We start from the raw sequence: 10,000 nt of genomic DNA, 5'->3' as shown, positions 1-10,000 counted from the left end.
GGATATTAAGAATTGCCATTGACTTTTTATCTTTTTTTCGTGGCCAAGTGGTTTAGTCACTGTCTATAAGAGCTTGCTGACCAGGGTTCGATCCCCGGTCGGTCACAACCTCTTGTCTTTGTGTGATTTCGCCTGGGGCTCTGATCCCGAGGTCGTTAAGAGAATCCAGATATTAATGTATCAAAAATTTTTATGGCTTATTTGAATATGAAAAACACGTCTAAATGTACAAAATTTATCATTAATCGAATGCCAAGTAACAAACTACCAATTAGCTACGATGGTTAAGATGGGTTGATTTCAATTCTAAGTACAAAACACCTGAATTCGACAGGTATAAGTACAGAAGAATTGTTATTGACTTTTATCTTTCTTAGTTACCAAGTGGTTTAGTCACTGTCTATACAAGCTTGCCGACCAGGGTTCGACTCCCTGCCGGTCACAAGCTCTTTTCTTTGTGTGATTTCACCTGGGGCTCTGATCCTGAGGTCGTTAAGAGAATCCAGACATTAATGTATCAAAAATTTATATGGCTTATTTGAATATGAAAAACATGTCTAAATGTACAAAATTTATCATTAATCGAATGCCAAGTAACAAACTACCAATTAGCTACGATGGTTAAGATGGGTTGATTTCAATTCTAAGTACAAAAGACCTGAATTCGACAGGTATAAGTACAGAAGAATTGTTATTGACTTTTATCTTTCTTAGTTACCATGTGGTTTAGTAACTGTCTATACAAGCTTGCCGACCAGGGTTCGATTCCCACCCGGTCACAAGCTCTTTTCTTTGTGTGATTTCACCTGGGGCTCTGATCCTGATGTCGTTAAGAGAATCCAGACATTAATATATCAAAAATTTATATGGCTTATTTGAATATGAAAAACATGTCTAAATGTACAAAATTTATCATTAATCGAATTCCAAGTAACAGACTACCAATTAGCTACGATGGTGAAGTTGGGTTGATTTCAATTCTAAGTAAAACAACTAAATTCGACTGGTATAAGTACAGAAGAATTGTCATTGACTTTTTATCTATCTTTGTGGCCAAGTGGTTTAGTCACTGTCTATACAAGCTTGCCGACCAGGGTTTGATTCCCGGCCGGTCACAAGCTCTTTTCTTTGTGTGATTTCACCTGGGGCTCTGATCCCGAGGTCGTTAAGAGAATCCAGACATTAATGTATCAGAAATTTATATGGCTTATTTGAATATGAAAAACACGTCTAAATGTACAAAATTTATCATTAATCGAATGCCAAGTAACAGACTACCAATTAGCTACGATGGTGAAGTTGGGTTGATTTCAATTCTAAGTAAAACACCTAAATTCGACTGGTATAAGAAGAGAAAAATTGTCATTGACTTTTTATCTTTCTTCGTGGCCAAGTGGTTTAGTCACTGTCTATACAAGCTTGCCGACCAGGGTTCGATTCCCGGCCGGTCACAATCTCTTGTCTTTGTGTGATTTCGCCTGGGGCTCTGATCCCGAGGTCATTAAGAGAATCCAGACATTAATGTATCAAAAATTTATATGGCTTATTTGAATATGAAAAACACGTCTAAATGTGCAAAATCTATCATTAATCGAATGCCAAGTAACAAACTACCAATTAGCCACGATGGGTTGATTTCAATTCTAGGTACAAAACACCTGAATTCGACAGGTATAAGTACAGAAGAATTGTCATTGACTTTTTATCTTTCTTCGTGGCCAAGTGGTTTAGTCACTGTCTATACAAGCTTGCCGACAAGGATTCGATTCCTGGCCGGTCACAAGCTCTTGTCATTGTGTGATTTCGGCTGGGGTTCTAATCCCGAGGTCGTTAAGAGAATCCAGACAATAATGTATCAAAAATTTATATGGCTTATTTGAATATGAAAAACACTTCTGAATGTACAAAATATATCATTAATCGAATGCCAAGTAACCAACTACCAATTAGCTATGATGGTGAAGATGGGTTGATTTCCATTCTAAGTACAAAACACATGAATTCGAGTGGTATAAGTACAGAAGAATTGGTATTGACTTTTTATCTATCTTTGTGGCCAGGTGGTTTAGTCACTGTCTATACAAGCTTGCTGACCATGGTTCGATTCCCGGCGGGTAACAAGCTCTTTTCTTTGTGTGGTTTCACCTGGGGCTCTGATCCCGAGGTCGTTAAGAGAATCCAGATATTAATGTATCAAAAATTTATATGGCTTATTTGAATATGAAAAACACGTCTAAATGTGCAAAATTTATCATCAATCAAATGCCAAGTAACAAACTACTAATTAGCTACGATGGTGAAGATGGGTTGATTTCAATTCTAAGTACAAAACACCTGAATTCGACAGGTATAAGTACAGAAGAATTGTCATTGACTCTTTATCTTTCTTCGTGGCCAAGTGGGTTTAGTAACTGTATATGCAAGCTTGCCGTCAAGGGTTCGATTCCTGGCCGGTTACAAGCTCTTGTCTTTGTGTGATTTCACCTGGTGCTCTGATCCCGAGGTCGTTAAGAGAATCCAGACAATAATGTATCAAAAATTTATATGGCTTATTTGAATATGAAAAACACGTCTAACTGTGCAAAATTTATAATTATTGAATGCCAAGTAACAAACTACCAATTAGCTACGATGGTGAAGATAGGTTGATTTCAATTCTAAGTACAAAACACCTGAATTCGACATGTATAATCACAGAAGAATTGTCATTGACTTTTTATCTTTCTTCGTGGCTAAGTGGTTTAGTCACTGTCTATACAAGCTTGTCGAACAGTGTTCGATTCCCGGCCGGTCACAAGCTCTTGTCATTTTGTGATTTCGCCTAGGGCTCTGATCCAGAGGTGGTTAAGAGAATCCAGACATTAACGTATCAAAAATTTATATGGCTTATTTGAATATGAAAAACACGTCTAACTGTGCAAAATCTATCATTAATCGAATGCCAGGTAACAAAATACCAATTAGCTACGATGGTGAAGATGGGTTGATTTCAATTCTAAGGTACAAAACACCTGAATTCAACAGGTAAAAGTACAGAAGAATTGTCATTGACTTTTTATCTTTCTTCGTGGTCGGGTGGTTTAGTCACTGTCTATACAAGCTTGCTGACCAGGGTTCGATTCCCGGCCGGTCAGAGGCTCTTGTCTTTGTGTGATTTCGCCTGGGGCTCTGATCCCGAGGTCGTTAAGAGAATCCAGACATTAATGTATCGAAAATTTATATGGCTTATTTGAATATGAAAAACACGTCTAAATGTGCAAAATTTATCATTAATCGAATGCAAAGTAACAAACTACCCATTAGCTACGATGTTGAAGCTGGGTTGATTTAAATTCTAAATAAAAAACACCTGAATTGGACAGGTATAAGTACAGAACAATTGTCATTGACTTTTTATCTTTCTTCGTGGCCAAGTGGTTTAGTCACTGTCTATACAAGCTTGCCGAACAAGGTTCAATTCCCGGCCGGTCACAAGCTCTTGTCTTTGTGTGATTTCAACTGGGGATCTGATCCCGAGGTCGTTAAGAGAATCCAGACATTAATGTATCAAAAATGTATATGGCTTATTTGAATATGAAAAAACACATCTAAATGTGCAAAATTTATCATTAATCGAATGCCAAGTAACAAACTACGAATATTTATATGAGTTTATGAATATATATATATATATATATATGTATATATATATATATATGTGTGTGTATATATATATATATATATATGAATATATATATATATATATATGTGTGTGTGTGTGTATGTATATATATATATATATATGTGTGGGTGTGAATGTATATATATATATATATATATGTTTATATATAGGTATATTTATATATATATATATATATATATACATATATATATATATATATATATATATTATATATATATATATATATATGTATGTATGTATACATAAATATATATATATATATATATATATTTATATATATATACCCATATATATATATATATATATATGATATATATATATAAATATATATATATATATATATGTATATATATGTATATATGTATATATATATATATATATATACATATATATATATATATATATATATTTATATTTATATATATATATATAATATATATATATATATATCATATATATATATATATATATGTATATATATATATATATATATATACATATATATATGTATGTATATATACATATATATGTATAAAAAGAAAAAAAAAATATATATATATATGTATGTATACATTCTTACCAAGCTGGTCTAGTGTAGAGTATATTATTTATGCATTTATTTTACTTATGTATTTCATTGGTATGGTTGAGAGAGGAATAGCCAGCTCTTGAGATATGTTCCTCTATTATTATCATTATTATTATTACTAGTTGGAAAAGCAAGATGCTTGGAGCCCAGGGGCCCAACAGGGAAAAATAGCCCAGTGAGGAAAGGAAATAAGGAAATGAATAAATGAAGAGAACAAATTAACAATAAATCATTCTAAAAAAAGTAACAACGTCAAACACTACATGTTATTTATAAACTATTAACAATATAAAAAACAAATATGTCATAAATAAACTATAAAAAGACTCATGTCAGCCTGGTCGACAAAAAAACATTTGCTCCAACTTTGAACTTTTGAAGTTTTACTGATTCAACTACCCGATCAGGAAGATCATTCCACAACTTGGTAACAGCTGGAATAAAACTTATAGAATACTGTGTAGTATTGAGCCTCATGATGGAGAAGGCCTGGATATTAGAATTATCTGCCTGCCTAGTATTACGAACAGGATAGAATTGTCTAGGGAGATCTGAATGTAAAGGATGGTCAGAGTTATAAAAAATCTTATACAACATGCATTATGAACTAATTGAACGACGGTGCCAAAGATTAATATCTAGATCAGGAATAAGAAATTTAATAGACCGTAAGTTTCTGTCCAACAAATTAAGATGAGAATCAGCAGCTGAACACCAGACAGGAGAACAATACTCAAAACAAGGTAGAATGAAACAATTAAAACACTTCTTCAGAATAGATTGATCACCGAAAATCTTGAAAGACTTTCTCAATAAGCCTATTTTTTGTGTAATTGAAGAAGACACAGACCTTATATGTTTCTTAAAAGTAAATTTGCTGTCGAGAATCAAACCTAAAATTTTGAAAGAGTCATACAAATTTGAAGAAACATTACCAATACCGAGATCCGGATGTTGAGGAGCCACCGTCTTTGACCTACTTACAATCATATTTTGAGTTTTGTTAGGATTCAACTTCATACCCCATAATTTGCACCATGCACTAATTCTAGCTAAATCTCTATTAAGGGATTCACCAACCCCAGATCTATATTCAGGGCATGGAATTGATGCAAAGAGAGTAGCATCATCTGCAGATGCAACAAGCTTGTTTTCTAGGCCAAACCACATGTCATGTGTATATAGTATGAAAAGTAATGGGCCAAGGACACTACCATGTGGAACACCGGATATCACATTCCTATAATCACTATGGTGCCCATCAACAACAACTCTTTGAGATCTATTACTTAAAAAATCATTAATAATGCTAAGAAACGACCCACCCACTCCCAACTGTTTCAGTTTTTAAAACAAGGGCCTCATGATTAACACAGTCAAAGGCAGCACCAAAATCAAGACCAATCATACGAATTTCCTGACCAAAATCAAGGGATTTCTGTACAGCATTGGAGATTGTAAGAAGGGCATCACATGCTCCAAGGCCTTTACCAAATCCAAATTGCAAACTAGGGAGTAGATGATTACCTTCAGCAAACCTATTAAGACGTTTTGCCAGAAGACGTTCAAAAACTTTAGATAATATGGGAGTTATGGAAATTGGGCGGTAATCAGTGGGACTTGAGCTACCACAAACACATTTACATAGAGGAGTAACATTACCAATTCTCCAACAAGCGCTAAAAGCTCCTCTTCTTACTTGCGCAAAATAACATGTAACTTTGGAACTAAGAAATCTGCTGTCTTTATAAAAAAACAAAGGAAAAATACCATCTGGGTCCACACTTCCATAAGCATCAAGGTCCACCAACTGACCTTTAATCTCACGAGATCAAAAAGCTAAACTAGTAAGTTTAGCCTCAGGAAAACAGGAATGAGGAAGTTCAAGTTTTTCATTACTCTGTTTACTGTCAAAAACATCAACCAAGAGGGTTGCCTTTTCCTTTGGACAGTAAGTGACTGAGCCATCTGGTTTAAGTAAAGGAGGAACTGTTGCATCTACCCCAAAGAGTGCAGATTTAAGGGTAGACCACCATTTATGTTCCTGATTTGTATCAAAAAGTGTTTCTTTTATGGATAAATTGTACTCCTTTTCAGTTGAGACATAAACTCTCTGAGCAAAAGCTCGAAGCTGAGTATAGTTGTTCCAGGTCAAATCTGATCTGTTACCCTTCCAAAGGTGATAGGCCTCCTGCTTCTCCAAATAAGCCTGTCTACAATCATCATTAAACCACGGTTTGTCCTTCACTCGGTACCTTAGCACACGAGAAATGATACGCCTAACAATTATGTTGACTAGATTCTCATTCAAAGGGACAACAGGATCTACACTATTATATAATTGTGACCAATTCAAGCACAAAAGATCATGCAAAATCCCATTCCAGTCTGCTTGGGATTTCATATAAATTTTACAAGAATATGATATATCAGGGACAGGTTGCTCAGTCTTCACTAATAATGAAATCAAGGCATGATCAGATGTCCCGACTGGAGAACCAACCTTACTAGTTATAACGTCAGGGGAGTCAGTGTACACGAGGTCCAAGCAATTACCAGACCTGTGAGTAGCTTCATTTATGATTTGCTCACAGCCTGATTCAGAGGCAAAGTCTAAAGCTCTTAAGCCATGACGGTCGGTAGGAGAGATAGAACTTAACCAATCCCTATGGTGAGCATTAAAATCACCAATAAAGACTAAAGAAGCCTTTCTATCATATTCTTTTATCTTAGCCATATTGGTAAGAAGACAATCGAAGATAGAATCATCCATGTCTGGATTCCGGTAGATCGAACACAAATAAAAGTTGTTATGCCTGCCACAAACTTTTATTACCTGAATTTCATGACATCCACATTGATAGTAGGACTTATGAGAAGCAGGGTACTCGGTCCTAATATACACCGCCATTCCCCTGGCCCTAGGGATGGCATCACATTTCAACATTATTGGCTTCTTAAACCCAGTTATAAGGAGCTCAGATGAGTGCCTCATTTTAGAAACCAAAGTTTCTGAGCACAAAAGAATATCATACTGTCTGGACGCAACTGTAAGGTCTTGGATATTTGCATGAAGACCACAAATATTGCAATACAGAAGACGACATTGACGAAATCTAGGACGTACTGGTCCCAGATTTTGCTCAATGTGTCCAGACAGCATAAGAATTAATAGAAATAAAAAAGAGACATCATGCTTAAAAATTGTATCAACAAGAATTATAACAAAAACAATATGTACAGAATTATAAATAAAGTGATTGATGATACCCATAGACTATAGTAAAAAGTCGGAAAAACTGGTCAACATGGAGGAGCCAATACACCATGCAAGGGTAAATACCCTCCAGGATAGCCACTTCAACTGAAGGGACGACAGTAAGGATGGTTTTGAGAAGAAAAAAGAGTCAGAAAAAGGAAAAGACAACCTCTTGATAAACCACCAGGCATCCATGGCCCTTCTATTAAGCCTGCCCAACACACCATCTCAAAAAAAAACAAGAGGAAGAAAAAATAATAATAATAAGATAGAATAGTGTGCCTGAGTGTACCCTCAAGCAAGAGAACTCTAACCCAAGACAGTGGAAGACCATGGTACAGAGGCTAATGCACTACCCATGACTAGAGAACAATGGTTCAATTTTGGAGTGTCCTTCTCCTAGAAGAGCTGCTTACCATAGCTAAAAGAGTCTCTTCTTCCCTTACCAAGAGGAAAGTACACTGAACAAATTGCAGTACAGTAATTAACCCCTTGGGTGAAGAAGTGTTAAGTATCTCATTGTTGTCAGGTGTATGAGGACAGACGAGAATATGTAAAGAATAGGCCAGACTATTCTGTGTAAGTGTAGGCAAAGAAAAAATAAGCCGTGACCAGAGAGAGGGATCCAATGCATTACTGTCTGGCCAGTCAAAGGATCCAATACCTCTCTTGTGGTAGTATCTCAATGGGCGGCTGGTGGTCTGGCCAACCTACTACCGCTAGTGTAGGTATAAGTTTGGTATGTGAATTACGTAAAGCTTTCATTGTTAATTTCATTGTATTAGTTGTTGAAGTCAGTATATGTAAATTTACGTTAGTTTCATTTATTAACTTTTAAATTCACTCATTTTGTTACAAAGTCTTTTGTAATGGGCTTATGAGTGTTATTTGACCAAACGTGGTATGAACGAAGGCTTTTGTAAATCTCTTTTATATTGTTATGAAGTACTGAGTTATGTTTGTGAGAGAATATGGAATTCTTATATTTGCCACATGTTTTGGATGGTTCTTGTAAACGGTAAGAGGGCGAAGCTGCCTAAGGGAGAGAGAGTTGCCTTGAAAGCATGGTTCCTTCCCCTGAAATTTTATTTTGTTGGAAACTCTGCTGTCACTGGAATCCGGCCCCCAAGCCACGACAATAATCTATTCAGAACATTTTAGAAATTATTAAGGTAATATATGTGCCCTAAGGATGCATAGGGAAGAGGAGAACCAGCTTACCCTATGAATTAACCAACATCTCCTCTCTCAAGTACCTCGTGCGTGTCCTCTCCATAGTGTATAAATTTCAAATATAACATAAATCGTGTGTAGTTTGTTGAAACATTTAGGAAGACTTCCGTTTTCAGTTTTTTGTTTTATTACATTTGCTAGAGTTATATAATTTTTTTTTTTAACTGGCTCTTTGCAAGTGAGAAATGTGAAGTATATTTGTATCTCTATCTGGTTACTTCGTGTGAGTTAGAATTTGTAAGTTTTTCAGGTACTTTATATAATGTCTTAAAGAGATTAATCCATAGAATGTTAAAGGTTAATTACTTCCATTAAGTATCAACATTGAATGTTGGTGTGATGTTGGTGTAAAATTTAGTATACAGTGAAACAATTGATTATATAATTTTCAAAGTGCAAACATTCCTTTTTGGTTAATCTAAGTTTTGCTCAGATGTAATATTTTGAGTGATCTATTTGATATTTCTGCATCATATGCTAGCTTTATTTTGTTTGATAGAGCTTTCATTGGAGGGAAAAAATAAATGTTCGAGATACATGTTGTAGTTGCCAGTTAATGAATTTTGAACGAAATCCTCTGAAATTTGTTGAAATATTTTGACGACGACTGTACCAAGCTAAGATTTGAAAACAATGCCTATACTGATAACCCCGTACTCAAAGCAATAAGGGCCATGGCCAGAGAAGGGATAACAATAGACAGCTAGCTGTCGTATGGATGTTCTGATATCCAGCACCAAACCCAATTACTACTATGTCTAGTAATTTCTGTTGGTCATCCAGATTCTCAGCTTGTTGCTGCCTCAGTAATAGGATAAGGTATATCAGATATTTATAAAATTCAATACTGTGATAACCAAACACTGGAAAAGTCGGTAATCTGCAGAGCTAGTGGACTCAATTTACAATTTACCTGTTTCAGGCTCGTCATTAATAGATCCATAAAATGTTTCTATCAATTAAGTGGCTGTACTATTATTATGCTGCTGCTGCTGCTGATTATTATTATTATTATTATTATTATTATTATTATTATTATTATTATTATTATTATTATTATTATTAGCTAAGCTAAAACACTAGTTGAAAAAGCAAATGCTATAAGCCCAAGGCCTCCAGCATGGAAAAATAGCCCATTGAAGGAAGGAAATACGGAAATAAATAAATGAATTTATTAAATTTACTGCACAAGCGTAAATATGGAATGATTATTTAGGATATGGTAATCAAAATTTTG

Source organism: Palaemon carinicauda, chromosome 31 (genome assembly GCF_036898095.1).
Source record: "Palaemon carinicauda isolate YSFRI2023 chromosome 31, ASM3689809v2, whole genome shotgun sequence".
In the NCBI taxonomy this organism is placed as follows: domain Eukaryota; kingdom Metazoa; phylum Arthropoda; class Malacostraca; order Decapoda; family Palaemonidae; genus Palaemon; species Palaemon carinicauda.
Note: the sequence above shows the minus strand (reverse complement) of the source record.